This window comes from Salvelinus alpinus, chromosome 2, assembly GCF_045679555.1.
Source record: "Salvelinus alpinus chromosome 2, SLU_Salpinus.1, whole genome shotgun sequence".
Taxonomy (NCBI): domain Eukaryota; kingdom Metazoa; phylum Chordata; class Actinopteri; order Salmoniformes; family Salmonidae; genus Salvelinus; species Salvelinus alpinus.
This window is the reverse complement of record NC_092087.1, coordinates 36,594,708-36,613,287: the sequence shown is the minus strand read 5'-3', so window position 1 is coordinate 36,613,287 and position 18,580 is coordinate 36,594,708. Positions and strand designations below refer to the sequence as shown.

At 45.3% G+C, this 18,580-nt stretch overlaps 1 pseudogene; it reads left to right on the top strand.

Annotated features, from left to right (window-relative positions):
• Positions 1-3,578: 3,578 nt before the first annotated feature.
• LOC139540789 (urocanate hydratase-like) lies at positions 3,579-16,771 on the top strand (annotated as a pseudogene).
• Positions 16,772-18,580: the final 1,809 nt, after the last annotated feature.

Sequence of the window (18,580 nt, the reverse complement as noted above, 5' to 3'; positions counted from 1 at the left end):
GACTGGGTTAGAGATGGTAGGAGATCGTGATGGAGAAGAAAGTGAAGAAAGTATGGAGCATAGTGGTACAAATAAAAGAGGCAGTAAGAAAGAGAAAAAGAAAGCGGGAGAGAAAGGGAGTAGGGGTTTGAAGGGTAGCGAGAGGTCTATGGAGGCAGAGAGGAGGCAGAAAAAGCACGTTTGAGGAGAGCAACATAGTTTCTAATGCTAGCGGCAGTTCGGGGGTAGAAGGTTCTGGGGAAGAGCAAGGGAAGCATGGAGGTGAGGAGGAGCATAAAGTGATTCTGAAGTTTAGGGAGGAAGGGATAGTAGGGGGCGATGAGTCTGATAAGGTTGACGGCTGATAAGAGTTGATTGGGGAAGTTGTCAATGCTAAAGTGTTAAGAGATGGGAGTTTGTTGGTGTTCTTTAAGGACATGGCGCAGAGGGAAAAAGCTCTCAGAGTGAAGCAAAAAGGGAAGTGTAAGGTGGTGTCGAACAGCTGGAATGATCAAATGCCAGAGGTTTGGGCATGTGGCAAGAGCATGTATAGAGAAAAAGAGATGTGCCAGGTGTGGAGGGGAGCATGAGTATGGGAAATGTGGGGATGGTGTAAAACAAAGTGCTGCAGCTGTGGGGGTGCTCATAGTGTGGCATATAGTGGGTGTGAGGAAATTAAGCAGGCAGTGGAGGTGCAACAAGTGAGAATGGAGAGAAGGGTGTCATATGCGGAAGCAGTGAGGGTGGTCCAGGTCCAGAGAGATACAGGTTCAAGAGAGAGATGGGTAGGAGCATCTAGATCGGGGATTACGGTGCAGGTGGGTGGCGATATGGTATACATAGATAAGAGAAAGCTGGTGACGTTCATAGCAGGAGTTATCAACAGCACTGCTGAAGTAAAGTCTAAAACGGAGAAGATTAAGCTCATAGTGGAAGCTGCTGGGAGACATCTGAGTATGACAGGGTTGACATGGGAAGAGGTTCAAGATGACCTCAATCAGCTGAGGGTGGAGCCATGTATTACTGGATCTCAGTTATGGTGGTAGTACTACAATGGAATGCTCGAACCTGTTGGCTAATGGGCAGGAGTTCAAGCAATTCATTGTGGATATGCCAACTAAGGCTGATGTGATTTGTGTGCAAGAAACATGGCTCAAACCAAATGTGGAGTTTATAATACAGGGATATGTAGTGGTTGGTAAGGACAGAGGTGTAGGGGGGATGTGCCACCTTCATAAAGCAAGGACTTCTCTACACAATGCTAGGCAAAGGTACAGGAATATGTGGTGGTGGAGGTGTGGTTGAGAGGAGAGATGATAGTGGTAGTACACTACTATAATCTGTGTCAGAGGGGGGTGGATGGAAATGGCCAAGTGATGGTAAATCTGATAGAAATTAATGATCTGCTGTGCCTGAATGATGGCCGAGGGACCAGGATTGATGTAGTTACAGGTTAAGAGTCTGCATTAGACCTCACTCTGGTATCTAGTGCGATGGCAGGAATCTGTGAGTTGGAGGTATGGTAGGAGTCGACAGTAGGGAGTGATCATTACCCCATAGTATGCACAGTAGGCCGGAGGGAGGAGGAGGTGTCAGTGGATGGAGTAGGCAGGTGGGTGTTTGAAAGGGCAAAGTGGGATCAGTTTCAGCAGTTAAGTGAGTAGGTGATGGCTCAGGTGGATATGAGAGGGGAAGTGGATACTATGAATAACTGGGTGAGAACAGCGTTAGTGGGGGCAGCTACTGAGGCAATACCTAAGAGTTCAGGGAGGACGAGGAGGAAAGCAGTCCCGTGGTGGATAGAGGAGTGTGGGGCATTGGTGAGGAGTAGGAACAGGGCATTTAGAGTACTGAAAAGGACACATAACTTCCAACATCTGATTCAGTATAAGCAGGCCCAGGCTCTGGTCCGTCAGGCAAAGAGGTCATGTTGGCGTTGGTTCTGTGACACCATTGGAAGGGTGACACCAGTGGGAGAAGTGTGGGGGATGATTAAGAGGATGAGTGGGGTCAGAAGGGAGTAGGATTATCCAGTGTTGACGAGTAGGAAGGATGTGGCAGTAACAGATGAGAAGAAGGCAGAGATGATGGCCAAAGCGTTTGTCCAAGTGCATAGCTCGGCAAATTTGTCAGAGGAGGGGCAGAGGAGAGAGAGAGAACGAAAGAGGAGCATCCTGGAGTGCTAGATAGGAGGGAGGATATAAATGATCCGTTGAATGCACCATTTATCATGGCAGAGGTGAAAAGGGCAATAGGTAAGGTTGGGTTAACTTCACCTGGGAAAGATGAGGTGATGAGGCACTGGATAAGGTATTGGGGTTGTACAACAGAGTGTGGGAGGAGGGCAAACTACCAGGCAGTTGGAAGGAGGCAGTAGTGGTACCAATTCGGAAGCCAGGGAAGGACCCGACGAGGCCAACAAGCTATTGGCCAATAGCCTTAACATCACATGTATGTAAGATTATGGAGCGTATGATAACGGAGAGGCTAACTTACTTCCTGGAGAGCAGGGGGTTAGTATTGCCAGATCAGATTGGATTCAGGAAGGGTATGGGTACAATGTGCCCAGTGCTTTGCTTAGAAGCAGGGGTCAGGTAGGCTCAGGTGAACAAGGAGACTGTTGTAGCTGTATTTTTTGATGTGGAGAAGGCGTATGAAATTATGTGGAAGGAGGGGTTGTTAATCAAGCTTGATATTATAAGGGTAGGAGGAAGAACATACAACTGGATAAAGGATTTCCTGTTTGGAAGGTCTATCCAGGTGAGGGTGGGGAAGACTCTCTCAGGCAGCTACATGGTGGATAATGGTACAGCACAGGGGAGTGTGATTAGTCCTCTGTTGTTCTCAATCATGATCAATGATGTTTACTCTCAGGTACAGCTGGATTTGGAAGGTCGTTATTTGCAGATGATGGGGCCTTATGGAAGAGAGGAAGAAATGTTCCATACATAGTCAGAAAGGTACAGGAAGCAATTGATGAGGTAGAGTCGTTGGCATTAATGTGGGGATTCAGATTCTCTGTAGAGAAAACTCAGACAGTGATCTTTACCAGGAGGAAGGTGGGAGATGAGGTATGCTTGAGGTTATATGGGAGAAACTTGGAGAGGGTGGGTGCCTTCAGGTTCCTTGGGGTATACTTTGATACTAGAATGACCTGGGCAGAACACATTGAGAGAGTGGTGGGAAAGTGTAAGAAGGTGCTAAATGTGATGCGCTGTCTGACAGGGAAGGAGTGGGGGGCTGGGCGTGCCTCATTGAGGACCATATATGTTGCATTGATCCAATCTGTAATAGATGGTTCGGTATGGTTCGGCAGCCCGGACATCATTGGAAAGGCTAGATGTCATACAGGGACAAGGACTCTTGTAGTGGGGCATTTTGGACGTCTCCAGTGGCTGCAGTACAGGTGAAGATAGGGGAAATGCCATTGCAGATTAGGAGACAGCAGCTGGCAATTAATTATCAGGTCAACCTACAGGGACATGGGGTATCTCATCATGCAAAAGGGATTTTAGAGGCATGCTGGGAACATGAGTAAAGACAGAACAAGAGCTTTGGGTGGGTGGGTGGGTAATACCCAGGCGAAGGAGATGGGACTGTATGGAAGGGAGTTTAGTCCAACGGTAGCTATTCCTGTGAATCCACCATGGCTCCTCCCACCTCCAGTAGTAGTTCTAGAAGTGTTGGAGAGACTACAGAAAGATAGGGAGGGTGTTGATCCATCTGATTTGTTTAAGAGAAGTCTTGATACTGTGTATCAGGATTTTGCCATATACACAGATGGTTCAAAAGATCCAAGGACAGGACGTACTAGGTCAGCATTTGTAGTGCAGTAATGTGGGGTGAAAGTCAGGAAACGTATTACAGATCATCTGGCTGTACATACGGCGGAGATGATGGCCATACTGTTGGCCTTGCAGTGGGTGGAGGAAGTTAAGCCAGAAAGAGTAGTCATTTGCTCTGATTCATGTGCAGTGCTAAGGAGTCTCCAGTCCTTTATATCACGTAGCAGACGACCTGCTTTATGAGGTGCTACAAACCCATGGCAGGAGTAAACAAATGGGTATACAGATAATATTTACATGGGTCCCAGCTCATGTGGGAGTGGAGGGGAACGAGGCAGTTGATGTACTGGCTCAACAAGCACTAAGTAGTGGGGATGTTGATGTGGTAGTTTCAATGAGTAAGGCAGAGGCAAAAAGCATGATATGGACAGTGATGCTGGAGAAATGGCAGGAGCAGTGAAATAGAAATACTAAGGGCAGGCATTTATTTCAAGTACAGAGGAAAGTTGGGGAGGTGAGAACGGCAGGAAGGGACAGAAGAGAGGAGGCTATATTTACAAGATTAATGGTAGGACACTGCCAGTTGAATAAGACCTTACATGTGATAGGAAAGCATCCAACAGGAAAATGTGAGTATTGCCAGGAAACAGACAGTGGACAGTATTGTTAGTTCACTTTCACTTACTTAGCTAGAATACAGCTAGCCAGTTCAGCCTACTCAAACACCTGTCTCAAACAGCTGGCTATGGCTATCCAACACTGGAACTCTTCCAAGTCAAGGTAAACTTTTGGTTTTATTAATTTATTGCCACCGGGGCCTACCGGTGTAACTTCTAAACTGCTTGCTTCTGACTGTACACTGTAGTGAATGATTGTTTACTAAAGCGTTAGTTGTAGTAGCTACAGTATGTTGACTATGACGTTAATATGGTGACAACGATGTAGGCTGTGTGCAGCGTTTAGCGGTAATGATATGAAGGTTTGGCTTGGAACGGTTTTCAAATCAAATCAAATTTTATCACATACACATGGTTAGCAGATGTTAATGCGAGTGTAGCAAAATTGTTGTGCATTTCTCTTGACTTTTTTAGCCTGGTCAGCGAGTAGACGCGAGAAGGATTTATACAACGATCAATGCTATCATGCTGTTTGTATGTGGCTGCTATGAAAGTGAACTGTGTTTGCGTGTGATCAGAGGTGTATTCATTCCGCCGATTCTGTTGAAAAACGTTTCTTAAACGGAAGCAAACGGAACTAAACGGGGATAAACATACCTGAATTTGTCTAATAGAAACTCTTGTTCGCAACTGTTGGACTAATGATTACAACCTAGATCAGCTAGTTGCAGGCAAGAGTGTGCAAGGCGGTATTGAATGTGTCAATGTGTCACCTTGATTACTCAAATTTCTCTCAACCTGTGCACCTACATTGTAAACTTTAATTCATAGGCTAGAAACTCATGATGGGTATAGGGAAAATTCGAGTATCATGTAGTAGCCTAAACCTATCGATGTTATATTGAGCTGGGTGAATGGAATATGAATGAGAGTCATCCACTATGCTGTAATAGAAATAAGGCCATGCTCATAAAGAAAATGATTGTCTTCCCTCATCTTAAACGGCACCGACCGCCACTGATTGACATAGTTGAGCCGTGAGTTGTTGTGGATTCTGACTGAGGTGTGTTTCCAGTGCTTTTGAAATAAATGTGACTGAATCAGCTTGATCTGAAGTGAATAATGATATTATAATAAATGATGTTATCTTTAAATTGTTGTGAGACATTTTAAATGAACCCTTGTATCTATTGTGAACAGCAGTATGTGGTTGTTGTTAGAATTAAGGTGAGTTGGCGCTCTTAGACAGTTACAAGATGCTTTGTTGAAGTTTGATTTTCCCAATCCTACTCTAAAATAATATGGAAATCATACAGCAAAGAGACGTCACAGTTCGAAATGTAATGTAACAAAACCTGCATCTGAGTGCATAGTTCTGAGATCCATAGTTGTTACTTAAACCAATCTCACAATAACTTCATTGTGTAGGGAACACTACTTCAGAACCAGGTCACAGCATTACATGACAACGAACCTAGAATAGCAAAAATGTATATAGGCACGAGTCACAGTCATCTAAACACAATCTATATTTGAACCATGAGTTCTGTATCAGCAGTGTGTGACTGTGAACTGTCTACTTTTACAGAAAGAAACCTGTCAGTTCTGAGCATATGTACATGAAAACATTTGATCATTACATTTTTGGGGGGTGGTTGAATGAATCATTTTTAATTCAGACATAATTGCCTCCCACCCTTATGAATTCTCAAACAACCTATTTCTGGTTAATACATAGTCATTATTAGAGATGCTTCCATTGTATTTTCCTGATTAAGGGGGGTGGCAGGTAGCATAGTGGTTAGAGTGTTGGGCCAGTAACCAAATGGTTGCTGGATCGAATCCCAGAACTGACAAGGTAAAAATCTGTCGTTCTACCCCTGAACAAGGCAGTTAACCCACTGTTGCCCGGTAGGCCGGCATTGTAAATAAGAACTTGTTCTTAACTGACTTGCCTAGTTAAGGTCCAAAGAAATTCTGTAGGGTACATGGGCTTGTTCTGAGATGCGTACAGTATGTGTGTTTTTCTGAGTTACATGTTTTAGCGGAGAGGTCAGAGGTCAGTGCCAGTTTGCGTCCCAAATGGAACCCTGTTCCCTAAGTAGTGCAGACCCAGTAATTGTCGACTGAAGGTGTGTGCCACATCATATTCACTAGAAGATCAATTATTACCCTTCTCTGGTTCTGCCCTGCTATTGGTGCGGTGAGGAGGGGGAAAAGGCCAGATAGCCAATGAGAGTGCCAAGAGGAGGGTGACCCTCAACACAGGTAGCTGTCCGACAATCTATGTCACCTTTACTCTGATAAAGAGTGGACAGCAGTGAGCTACAGAGCTGCATGCCCATTTTCACTGTGATCCTGACATTGTGTGTCTCTATGGGTTTGTCTCTCCTCTGATACTGCTTAAGTCCCCCACAGTAGACAGGATGTTGAACCTGAAGGAGCTGTGTAGGGGCCTGCCCCTGGACCCAATGACACCCAACCAGGGCTGGAACCCCAATGAGCCACGCGCACCTGTCAGGACGCCCAACCTCACTCCAGAGGAGGAGAGGGTGAGTACACAGACATACTGTCACGTCTATGGAATGCAGACCCATGTCAACGAGCATAGACATCCCACTCAGGGATTTACCTGTAGATTTTTCCAAGACTCCTCGGTTTATCTTTGAGTGGAACCATAATGCTTTTAATGTGGTATTTTAGGAGTAACTAAACTAGAGGCATATCCCATTTATAGCCAAGGAATTATCTTATTGAGGCCAGTGTCATAAACTTCATAAGCTTTTTTTTATCTCATCCAGAGAATCGTCAGTTTAGGTGTCAAATCATGCCCATCCTTGTATTCCTCAGTGAGAGTGAATCTTTAAATTGAAAAAGGATGAGTGAAGATTACAGACGCACCACAGCTTGTGGGTTGTATCCAAATATTGTTGGAGAAAATTGGGGACACTGAACATAATAACACACAGTGCATGTGATTCATTTGATCCAATCTATTGGGAGTCAATGATGTGTTGACGCACGGTTCACATTATGCAATGCTCAGCACAATGGCACTTTTTTGGCTTTAGGGTAGGAGACAGTGTTGGTTCATCCCCTCGGAACCTTCTATCAGCTTCACTACCGTTTGCCAGAACAGGGAGAAAAGGACACTGTTTAAGAGAGATACGAGTGAGTGCTTTCATGGCTAGAGAGGGCGCGCAAAACACAAAGGACCAGAAAGTTAGCAAAAGAGAGGATGCAAAAGAAAAAGAGGGTCAATGTCCTTGAGTTATTTCAAAACAATTACACCCCATTCTGAACTCCTGTCTCACCCCCTCCTCTCATCCTCCTCTCTAGCTGGCCCTGTGGAATGACCTGCGTTACCCCCCTTCCTCCCACAACAACATCCTGACTTCTGAGTTTGCCCGGGAGCTCAGGCAGTATGGACACATCTACATGTACCGCTTCTGCCCCCTAATACACATTAGGTACTTATAAACATCTAAAACACCACTCACCATCTGTAGTAATCTCTCTCTCGATTCCATGATACGGTCCTACCTCCTGATCTGTGTGTGTGTGTGTGTGTGTGTGTGTGTGTGTGTGTGTGTGTGTGTGTGTGTGTGTGTGTGTGTGTGTGTGTGTGTGTGTGTGTGTGTGTGTGTGTGTGTGTGTGTGTGTGTGTGTGTCCTCAGGGCCTACCCTATTGATCAGTATCCCTGTCGTACACGCCAAGCTGCCTCCATCATGCTCATCATCATGAATAACCTGGACCCTGCAGTTGCCCAGGTAACCACCACTCTCACATACTGTACATGGCACACAACAGTTCACTTCTCATTTCTGATTTAACTAAAACAATGTATTAATCCACCTAAATCACTCTGTCTATTGTTGCTTTATCATCTTCTCCTGCTCTGCTCTCCAGTTTTCCCAGGAGCTGGTTACCTATGTGGGGAATGGACAGGTTTTCAGTAACTGGGCCCAGGTAAGGACAGAGCACGTGAGTATGATGGTATTACAGTATGTAGATATCTGTGTGTAATAATGAGTGTGTAATTTTACTTGTACCGTGTGGAAACACATTCATTGCTATATACAGTATCTTTGTGTGTATGTGTGTGTGGGTAGTTCCGTCTGGTGATGCACTACTTGAGTGAGATGACAGAGGAACAGACTCTTGTCATGTACAGTGGTCATCCATCAGGGCTGTTCCCCAGCCCCCCCCCCCCCCCCATGCCATCGTCACCAATGGCATGGTAACCACACATCCCTCCCTCCGCCTATCCTCCCTACTCTACAGCATTTCAATTAGATGCTGTTTTTCCGTTACCATTTAGGTTTTCCCATTTTGATTTGGAATAGTCCATGGCACCATGATTAGTCCCAACAGTCAACAGTAGAGGGCACTAGCCCCTTTGTAAACTCACATTGAAATTGTCTTAAAGGGAGACTGGGATTTTGGCAATGGAGCCCTTTATCTACTTCCTCAGAGGTAGATGAACTCGTGGATATAATATTTTTGTCTCTGCGTGCAGTTTGAAGGAAGTTGCTAACTTGCGTTAGCGCAATTGATAACTAGCGTTAGCGGAATGATTGTAAGTCTACGGTAACTGCTAGCATGCTAGTAGACACCATGGACTTCCAGCCATTGTGCTAATGCTAATCAGCATTGGCTCGCAAAACTACATCTAACTTCCTTGCAGAGACATAAAAATGGTATCCATGAGTTAATCTGACTCTGGAGAAGTAGTTTAATGGGCTTCATTGCCAAAATCCTGAATTAAACAATTGACCTGTTTCTCTTTCTTCTCCTTCCCCTGTCTCTCTCTCTCTCCCTACCTCTGTAGCTGACAGTGCTGAATGCAGGTCTGATGAACTGAGGGGCCGGGTTTTGGTGACGTCAGAGCTGGGGGGGCATGAGCGGGGCACAGGCCAAGACTGCTGTCATCGCTGGCTGTGTGGGGGTCATTGTTGGGAAGGGGCCGTAAGTAATCATGTCACTGTTAGTCTACATAATTATTTTTTCGAAGTATGTGACAAATAATATTTGAATTGATTTAGTGTCACACTCCTAATGGAAATACAATTACACCAGAGTTTACATTTACATAAAACACTGGCGACACACTGGTGTGGGGCTAAGTCTACATGGAAATGAGGAACAAAAAAGACCATGATTGAGTTGGAGACCCCTGGTCTGGTTACGGTTAAGGTTGAGAGGCTTTCTCTCTAAACGTTGGTCTCCCCCTCCTCTCCACCAGCCTCCGTAGACAGGTAGCTACCATCAATAAGCTGTCTGAGGCAGGGATGTTCTTCTGGGACTATGGCGACACCTTCCTCCTGGAGACCCAGAGAGAAGGTGAGTCCTACAGTTCAACCATCACCACCAAACTGAGTAGATAGAAGTCACTGACACAGGGTCAGATATTATTTCACCCTCCTAATGGTTAAGGTTAGGATTGAGGTAGGGTAATCCAAGATCTGGGGTAGGGTAATGCCAAGGAGCAATTTCTAGATCCACATACACATGCTGAAGAGTAGGCTGATCACAGCATGTCTAGTGATATCAGCAGAGTCCTCTCCAGTTTGATAACCTCTAGGTTTGTGTTCCTCTCCCTTTCTTCAGGAGCGGAGGTAGAGAAGGAGGGAGGTGGAGCGACTGAGTTCCACTACCCGTCCTACGTCCAAAACATCATGGGGTAAGTGATAGGGTGAGGGACAGATATAGACAGATATAGCTCCTGATGACTAGGGCCCAGTTTTTTTATTCTGATCAGGTCACATGGTCAGATTAAAGTCGTGGCCATAACCCTTGACCCATCCCTTCTCGAACCGTTGCACTGGGTCTGCACCTCCGGTGACCCCTGTGACTGATGACGTCGCCACCACTGTCCTGGAGGAGATCAGTGCCAACGTGACTGAATGTGCGCGACAGCAGTAGAACGAAACCATCAGCTGGATCCGCCAGGCAGGAAAACACAGTGGTGTAAAGTATTTAAGTAAAAATACTTTAAAGTACTACTTAAGTCGTTTTTTTGGGTATCTGTACTTTACTTTACTATTTATATTTTTGACAACTTTTACTATTCCTTCACTACATTCCTAAAGAAAATAATATACTTTTTACTCCATACATTTTACCTGACACCCAAAAGTACACATTACATTTTGAATGCTTAGCAGGACATAGAAAATGGTCCAATTCACGCACTTATCAAGGGAGCACATGGTCATCTCTTCTGCCTCTGATCTGGCGGACTCACTAAACACATGGTCATCTCTTCTGCCTCTGATCTGGCGGACTCACTAAACACATGGTAATCTCTTCTGCCTCTGATCTGGTGGACTCACTAAACACATGGTCATCTCTTCTGCCTCTGATCTGGCGGACTCACTAAACACATGGTCATCTCTTCTGCCTCTGATCTGGTGGACTCACTAAACACATGGTCATCTCTTCTGCCTCTGATCTGGTGGACTCACTAAACACATGGTCATCTCTTCTGCCTCTGATCTGGCGGACTCACTAAACACATGGTAATCTCTTCTGCCTCTGATCTGGTGGACTCACTAAACACATGGTCATCTCTTCTGCCTCTGATCTGGTGGACTCACTAAACACATGGTCATCTCTTCTGCCTCTGATCTGGTGGACTCACTAAACACATGGTCATCTCTTCTGCCTCTGATCTGGCGGACTCACTAAACACATGGTCATCTCTTCTGCCTCTGATCTGGTGGACTCACTAAACACATGGTCATCTCTTCTGCCTCTGATCTGGCGGACTCACTAAACACATGGTTATCTCTTCTGCCTCTGATCTGGCGGACTCACTAAACACATGTTCATCTCTTCTGCCTCTGATCTGGTGGACTCACTAAACACATGGTCATCTCTTCTGCCTCTGATCTGGTGGACTCACTAAACACATGGTCATCTTCTGCCTCTGATCTGGCGGACTCACTAAACACATGGTCATCTCTTCTGCCTCTGATCTGGTGGACTCACTAAACACATGGTCATCTCTTCTGCCTCTGATCTGGCGGACTCACTAAACACATGGTCATCTCTTCTGCCTCTGATCTGGTGGACTCACTAAACACATGGTCATCTCTTCTGCCTCTGATCTGGTGGACTCACTAAACACATGGTCATCCCTTCTGCCTCTGATCTGGTGGACTCACTAAACACAAATGTGTCTTTTGTAAACGATGTCTAAGGGTTGGAGTGTGCCCCTGGCTATCTATACATTTTAAAAACAAGAAAATGGTGCCATCTGCTTTGCTTAATAGAGGGAATTTGAAATGATTTATACTTTTACTTTAGCAATTACATTTACTTTTGATACTTAAGCATATTTAGAACCAAATACTTTTAGACTTTTACTCAAGTAGTATTTTACTGGGTGACTTTTACTTTTACTTGGGTAACTTTCTATTAAGATATCTATACTTTCACTCAAGTATGACAATTGGGTACTTTTTCCACCACTGGGAAAAAACAGCATGGTACTAATTAATATGGCACATATAGGACACAATGTTAGTCATTAACATTGCAATACTAGATAAATAAGAAATGTATTATACAAATTAGAATGCCATTTCTGGATGTCTTCTGTGTGTGGGTGGTGCGCTCCCAAGCCAGAATCCTCTACTCAGACCAGAAAGGCCGTGTGTGTATTGCCTTGGCCATCAATCAAGCTATTGCTGATGGGAGAGTTTTGGTAAGAGCCCAATCAGCCTTACCAATATCTCTATATTATGGGTGCTTGTACAAGTTATATTATATGAGGCTATATGCTTCGGTTGGAGTCACCAGTGGGTAGGTAAACCTGTAGGAATGATGATGACTTTTTTTCTGTCCAGTCTCCTGTGGTCACCATGACGTCAGTGAAACACAGTCCCTTCAAAGATACCTCCAACGTGTATAACGGCTCGGCCTTCTGTGCAGGTACACTTCAGCACACTTATCACTTGGACAGACATTATTTTGACATTGTCATCATTATATTAGTCACTATGTTAGTCTAGATGGCTAGAAACCATTGACTTTGGGTGAACTCAGGTATGTCAAAGAGTGACTTTGTCACTGTGTGCCTGTCTTGACCCCTGATAGATATGGGGGTCCACGTGAGTGTCCCTGCACAATGGTGGAGGGGTCGGCTGGTAAGACCTGAGTCTGACCCTTCAAACGGCATGGGAAAGAGAAATGGAAGAAAGAGGGATAGCACACAAAAGCCTATGAGATAATTATGAGACATTGTGCCTCAGATAACCAATCTTGCTCATGGACAACCTTTGAAATGTGTTTGTTCATATAATGTGAGCACGGAACTATAGATTAGAGTCCCAGTCATGTCCCCTCCTCCACTCAGTCAGACTATGTTTTCTGTCTCAAGTCTCTCTCCAGGAGTGAGGTGATGAACGGAGGGTTTTGTCGACTGGATGGGACAGAGGAGGCAGCGAAGAGAGCCAGTCTGATGCTCAACTGGGATGTCTCTAAAGCGGTGAGAAAGGGGCGATGGTGGAGCGTAGACAGGGAAGCTGTCTTTGAGATTGTTAGATACTGTTCTTAGAAATATTACAACAGGATAAGTTAAAAGGGTGCATGTAATATAAACTCCATCATGTCACAGATCCTATTAATAACCCAGCTAGCACATTTGGTTCCTTGGAAGTTGTGGGAACATACCTAGGTGTCTGGCTAGACTGTAAACTCTCCTTCCAAACTCATATTAAACATCTCCAATCCAAAAATCTAATCTAGAATCGGCTTTCTATTTCGCAACAAAGCCTCCTTCACTCACGCCGCCAAACTTACCCTAGTAAAACTGACTTATCCTACCGATCCTCGACATCGGCGATGTCATCTACAAAATAGCTTCCAATAGTCTACTCAGCAAACTGGATGCAGTCTATCACAGTGCCATCCGTTTTGTTACCAAAGCCCCTTATACCACCCACCACTGCGACCTGTATGCTCTAGTCGGCTGGCCCTCGCTACATATTCGTCGCCAGACCCACTGGCTCCAGGTCATCTATAAGTCTATGCTAGGTAAAGCTCCGCCTTATCTCAGCTCACTGGTCACGATAACAACACCCACCCGTAGCATGCGCTCCAGCAGGTATATCTCACTGGTCATCCCCAAAGCCAACACCTACTTTGGCCGCCTTTCCTTCCAGTTCTCTGCTGCCAGTGACTGGAACAAATTGCAAAAATCGCTGAAGCTGGAGACTTATATTTCCCTCACTAACTTTAAACATCAGCTATCTGAGCAGCTTACCGATCACCGCAGCTGTACATAGTCAATCTGTAAATAGCACACCCAACTACCTCCTCCCCATATTGTTACTTATCCTCTTGCTCTTTTGTACCCCAGTATCTCTACTTGCACATCATCATCTGCACATCTATAACTACAGTGTTAATGCTAAATTGTAATTATTTCTATAATAGCCTATTTAGCCTATAGCCTATATATTTAGCCTATAGCCTATTTATTGCCTTACCTCCCTACTCTTCTACATTTGCACACACTGTACATATATTTTTCTTTTGCATTATTGACTGTACATTTGTTTATGTGTAACTCTGTGTTGTTGTTTTTGTCGCACTGCTTTGCTTTATTTTGGCCAGGTCGCAGTTGTAAATGAGAACTTGTTCTCAACTGGCCTGGTTAAATAAAGGTTAAATATTTTATTTTTTTAAACTATGGAGGACCAGACGCAGCTACGAGTCACTTTGCCCTACCCTATACAGGACGAACGTGTTAGACCGGGCCCTGCAGGGCTAGCACACAGCTCAACAACACATCTAGCTAATGACAATCAGCTAGTCACAGACAGTAGTGTGATCAAGGATATACACAGTGTATTCACTCTGTTAATCCACACCACCATTCACCATACCAGATGGAACTGAATTAACAGCATAACTAAGATGATCACGTACAAGCATTTCGCTACACTCGCATTAACATCTGCTAACCATGTGTATGTGACCAATAAAAATTTGATTTGATTTATAAATGTGATCTCATGTCATATTATCCAAAAGTCCTATTGCACATCATCAATTTAAAAATAATAGCTAGCATGGTGTTCTTTAATGTGGATCTAGATGTCTTAATATTAAATGTGTGTACCTTTTCAACTTGTAACCACTATAATGAGTAAATTATTAAAATAAAATCCCATGGTAGGACAATGGTGTTGACATCCTATTCTCATAGTATTGGGACAGAAACTTGCACATGAGACTTATGCCTACAAATGGGATAGGCATAGAACAAAAAAAAAGTTTTTATTTATTTTTACCCCCTTTTTCTCCCCAATTCCGTGATATCCAATTGCGATCTTGTCTCATCGCTGCAAATCCCCAACGCGCTTGGGAGAGGCGAAGGTCGAGTCATGCGTCCTCCGAAACATGACCTGCCAAACCGCCCTCCTTAACACCCGCCCACTTAACCCGAAACCCAGCTGCACCAATGTGTCGGAGGAAACACCATTCAACTAAGGACCGAAGTCAGTCTGCAGGTGCCCGACCCACCACAAGGAGTCGCTAGAACACGATGAGCCGAGTAAAGCCCCCCCGGCCAAACCCTCCCCTAACCCGGACGACGCTGGGCCAATTGTGCGCCACCCTATGGGACTTCTGATCACGGCCGGTTGTGACAAAGCCTGGGATCAAATCCAGGTCTGTAGTGACGCCTAAAGTACTGCGATGCAGAATTGTTAAAATGTTCAGGCCTACTGCGCTTGACCACTGCTCACTGGTGGCAGAGTGTCTGGGAATGCAATGGAATGACAAACTGTGCTCATATAAAGGAGTCAAACTGTGCAGACGTTCCAAATCTTGCATCACCTTGCATCTGATGAACTCCGGAAGTCCCTGGCGTCTACGTCCCGAGAGGATCCGAGCTTACCCGAGTCCCTCCAAGAGCCTCCGGAGACTGACGATTCACCTCTTCCCGTGCCAATGCAGCTCGGCAGGGCTAGGCTGTCTCCAGCCGAACGTGTAGGCAGACTTGAGACCCAGAGTTGTCTGTATTGCGGTACTGCCGGTCATTGTGTCTACCTGTCCCTTCAAGAGACCTAGTTAATTCGTTGGATTGAGTACTCTAGTGGGCCTTTATTTAAAGATAATTTTTCGTCTCCCCTTGCCCGCCCCCCTCTCCGTGCCATCCTGCGGTGGGGTGACCAGTCCAAGTCTCTCCAGGTACTCATCGACTCGGGGGCCAATGTGAGTCTCATGGATGTTTCCCTGGCATCCAAGCTGGGCATCACCACTCAACCCCTCTCCATTCCCATGGGTGTTAGAGCGCAGAACGGGCGCTCTATAGGCCGGGTCACCCACCAGACCACCCCCATCAACCTACGAGTGTCGGGGAACCACAGCGAGACGATCCAATTCTTGCTGGTTGAGTCTCCACAGGTTCCCGTGGTATTGGGATTCTCTTGGCTCCGTCCTGCCACACTCATTGCCTGAAGTCACCACTGCCTGCACCAGGACATTTTCCTGGGGGCTTGGAAATAGCCCTGGACCTCTCTGCCAGCTCCGCAAAACACCAGGACCTACAGGAGGGGTTCAGTAAGGCCCGAGCCACTTCGCTTCTACAGCACCGACCGGTATCCAAGAATGTCAAGCCTGAGGCGCTGGCACGCCTCTATAGTGCCGCGGCTACTACCCCGGAAGCCGAAACATTTCACCCCCACTCCAAAATCATCAGCCATCTGCTGTTCGTCCTCTGTTGCCCCGTACCCTCCATATTTTTCCTACCCTTTTTGTGCGTAGAGTTAAAATCATGTCTGACTGCCTCTTGTCTCCTGTTTCCAGGCCCACCCCTCTCCCCTGTCTCATCGACGGCCGACCAGCGTACATGGTGAGACGCCTCCTGAAGGTTCAACCTCGGGGGAAGGGGATTCCAGTACCTGGTTGACTGTGAGTATTATGGCCCGGAGGAGAGGTGCTGGGTCTCCGCTAGGGACATCCTGGACCCAGGCCTCATCTCTGAGTTCCAGCGCCTGCACCCCGGTCAACCAGGAATGCGCCCAGGTAGGACGTCAGGTGGCGTCCCTAGGGGGGGTACTGTCAAGCCCTGATCTGTTTCACCTGTCCTTATGCTTGTCTCCACCTCCCGCCAGGTGTCGCCCAGCTTCCCTACTTATCCCCTGGGTATTTATACCTGTGTTTTCTGTCTGTCTGTGCCAGTTCGTCTTGTTTAAGTCAACCAGCATTTTCTAAGCTCCTGTTTTTCCCCAGTCTCTCTTTTTCTCATCCTCCTGGTTTTGACCCTCGCCTGTCCTGACTCTGAGCCCGCCTGCCTGCCCCTGAGCCTGCCTGCCGCCCTGTACCTTTGCCGCTACTCTGGATTATCGACCCCTGCCTGCCTTGACCTGTCGTCTGCCTGCCGCTGTGGTTGCAATAAACATTGTTATTTCAACACAGTCTGCACCTGGGTCTTACCTGAAACCTGATATCTCTGTGTGTGGAGTAAAGGTGGTCTAGGATTTTTTTCCCCTCTGGTTGCACATGTGACATGCTGGTAAAAATTTGGTAAAACTGATTTAAGTTTGCCTGCATTAAAGTCCCTGGCCACTAGGAGCGCCGCTTCCGGGTGAGCATTTTCTTCTTTGATTATGGCCTTATAGAGTTGGTTGAGAGCGGCCTTAGTGCTAGCTTTGTTCTGTGGTGGAAAATAGACGGCTACGAATAATATAGATGAGAACTCTCTTGGTAGATAGTGTGATCTACAGCTTATCATAAGGTACTCTACCTCAGGCGAGCAATACCTTCAGACTTCTTTAATATTAGACATTGCTCACCAGCTGTTATTGACAATAAACACACACCCCCACCCTTCGTCTTACCAAACTTAGCTTCTCTGTACTGCCGGTGCATGGAAAATCCTGCCAGCTCTATATTATCCGTATCATCGTTCAGCCACGTCTCGGTGAAACATAAGATAATTACAGTTTTTAATGTCCCGTTGGTAGGATAATCTTAATCGTAGGTCATCAATTTATTTTCCAATGATTGCACGTTAGCAAGAAGAATGGATGGCAGTGGGAGTTTACTCGCTCGCCTACGGATTCTCAGAAGGCAGCGCGATCTGCGGCCTCTTTTCCTGCGTCTTTTCTTCAAGCAAATGACAGGGATCTGGGCCTGTTCCAGTGAAAGCAGTACAGTATATTCTTCTTGTCGGACTCATTAAAGAAAAACATTTCTTCCAGTCTGCGGTGAGTAATCTCTGTTCTGATGTCCAGAAGGTATTTTCGGTCATAAGACAACATTATGTTCAAAATAAGTTAAAATAAGTAACACAAAATGCAAAAGAAACTAACAAAATAGCACAATTGGTTGGGAGAATGTAAAACGTCAGCCATGTTCTTCAGCGCCATCTTTGGCACACATTGAACAAATGTGATCTAACAAAGTGGATATTCGTCAAATCTGTCATTACGAGCAATGCCTTGTAAATTCACCAAAATTATATTAAAGTATATATTAGGATATCAATGTGTATGGCTAAGCTATTCTTCATTGTGCCAGTTAATTGAAATTAAACATCGCCAAATGCATCAGTTTAATTAGCCCTAAATGTGCAATAAAAAGTATTGTGCCTATAGCTTATTTATTGAACCGCGGGGCACTATGCTGATAAACCTATTCTTTACCATGGTATAGCCCTATTCGGAGGGTATTACTAGAGATGTTGGTTTTGTCATTATTATCCAAGCATGTGTGTTATTCCAGAGCACAATTCACAACAATATTTTTTTCCAAACTGCCCCCTGTAATTCTAAACGTTTTAAAATATAATGTATTTTTACGACAGAAGCCTGGAGGGTTTTATTGTAGGCATGAAGATATTTCAACGTCATAGGCTATACTGATAACTCGTGCTAGGCTGCCAAATGTATAGATGTTCTCATAATATTTAAATTGATAAAGTGTGATCATAATCATTATTTTAGCGATCCATGGTTGACGACCTTCCTAATAACAATGCACCCCATCCGGCTGATTTGAGCTGCTGAACCATATTTGCACTTGAGATGCATTTATGGATGAGAAAGTGAACTTTGCATTTTCACAAGGTTTAGCGGGGATGCCCTGCTTTGCGATCTATTGCCTAGGACAGAGCTCTCCAACCCTGTTCGTGGAGAACTACCATCCTGTGGGTTCACTCCAACCTTAATCTAGCGCTC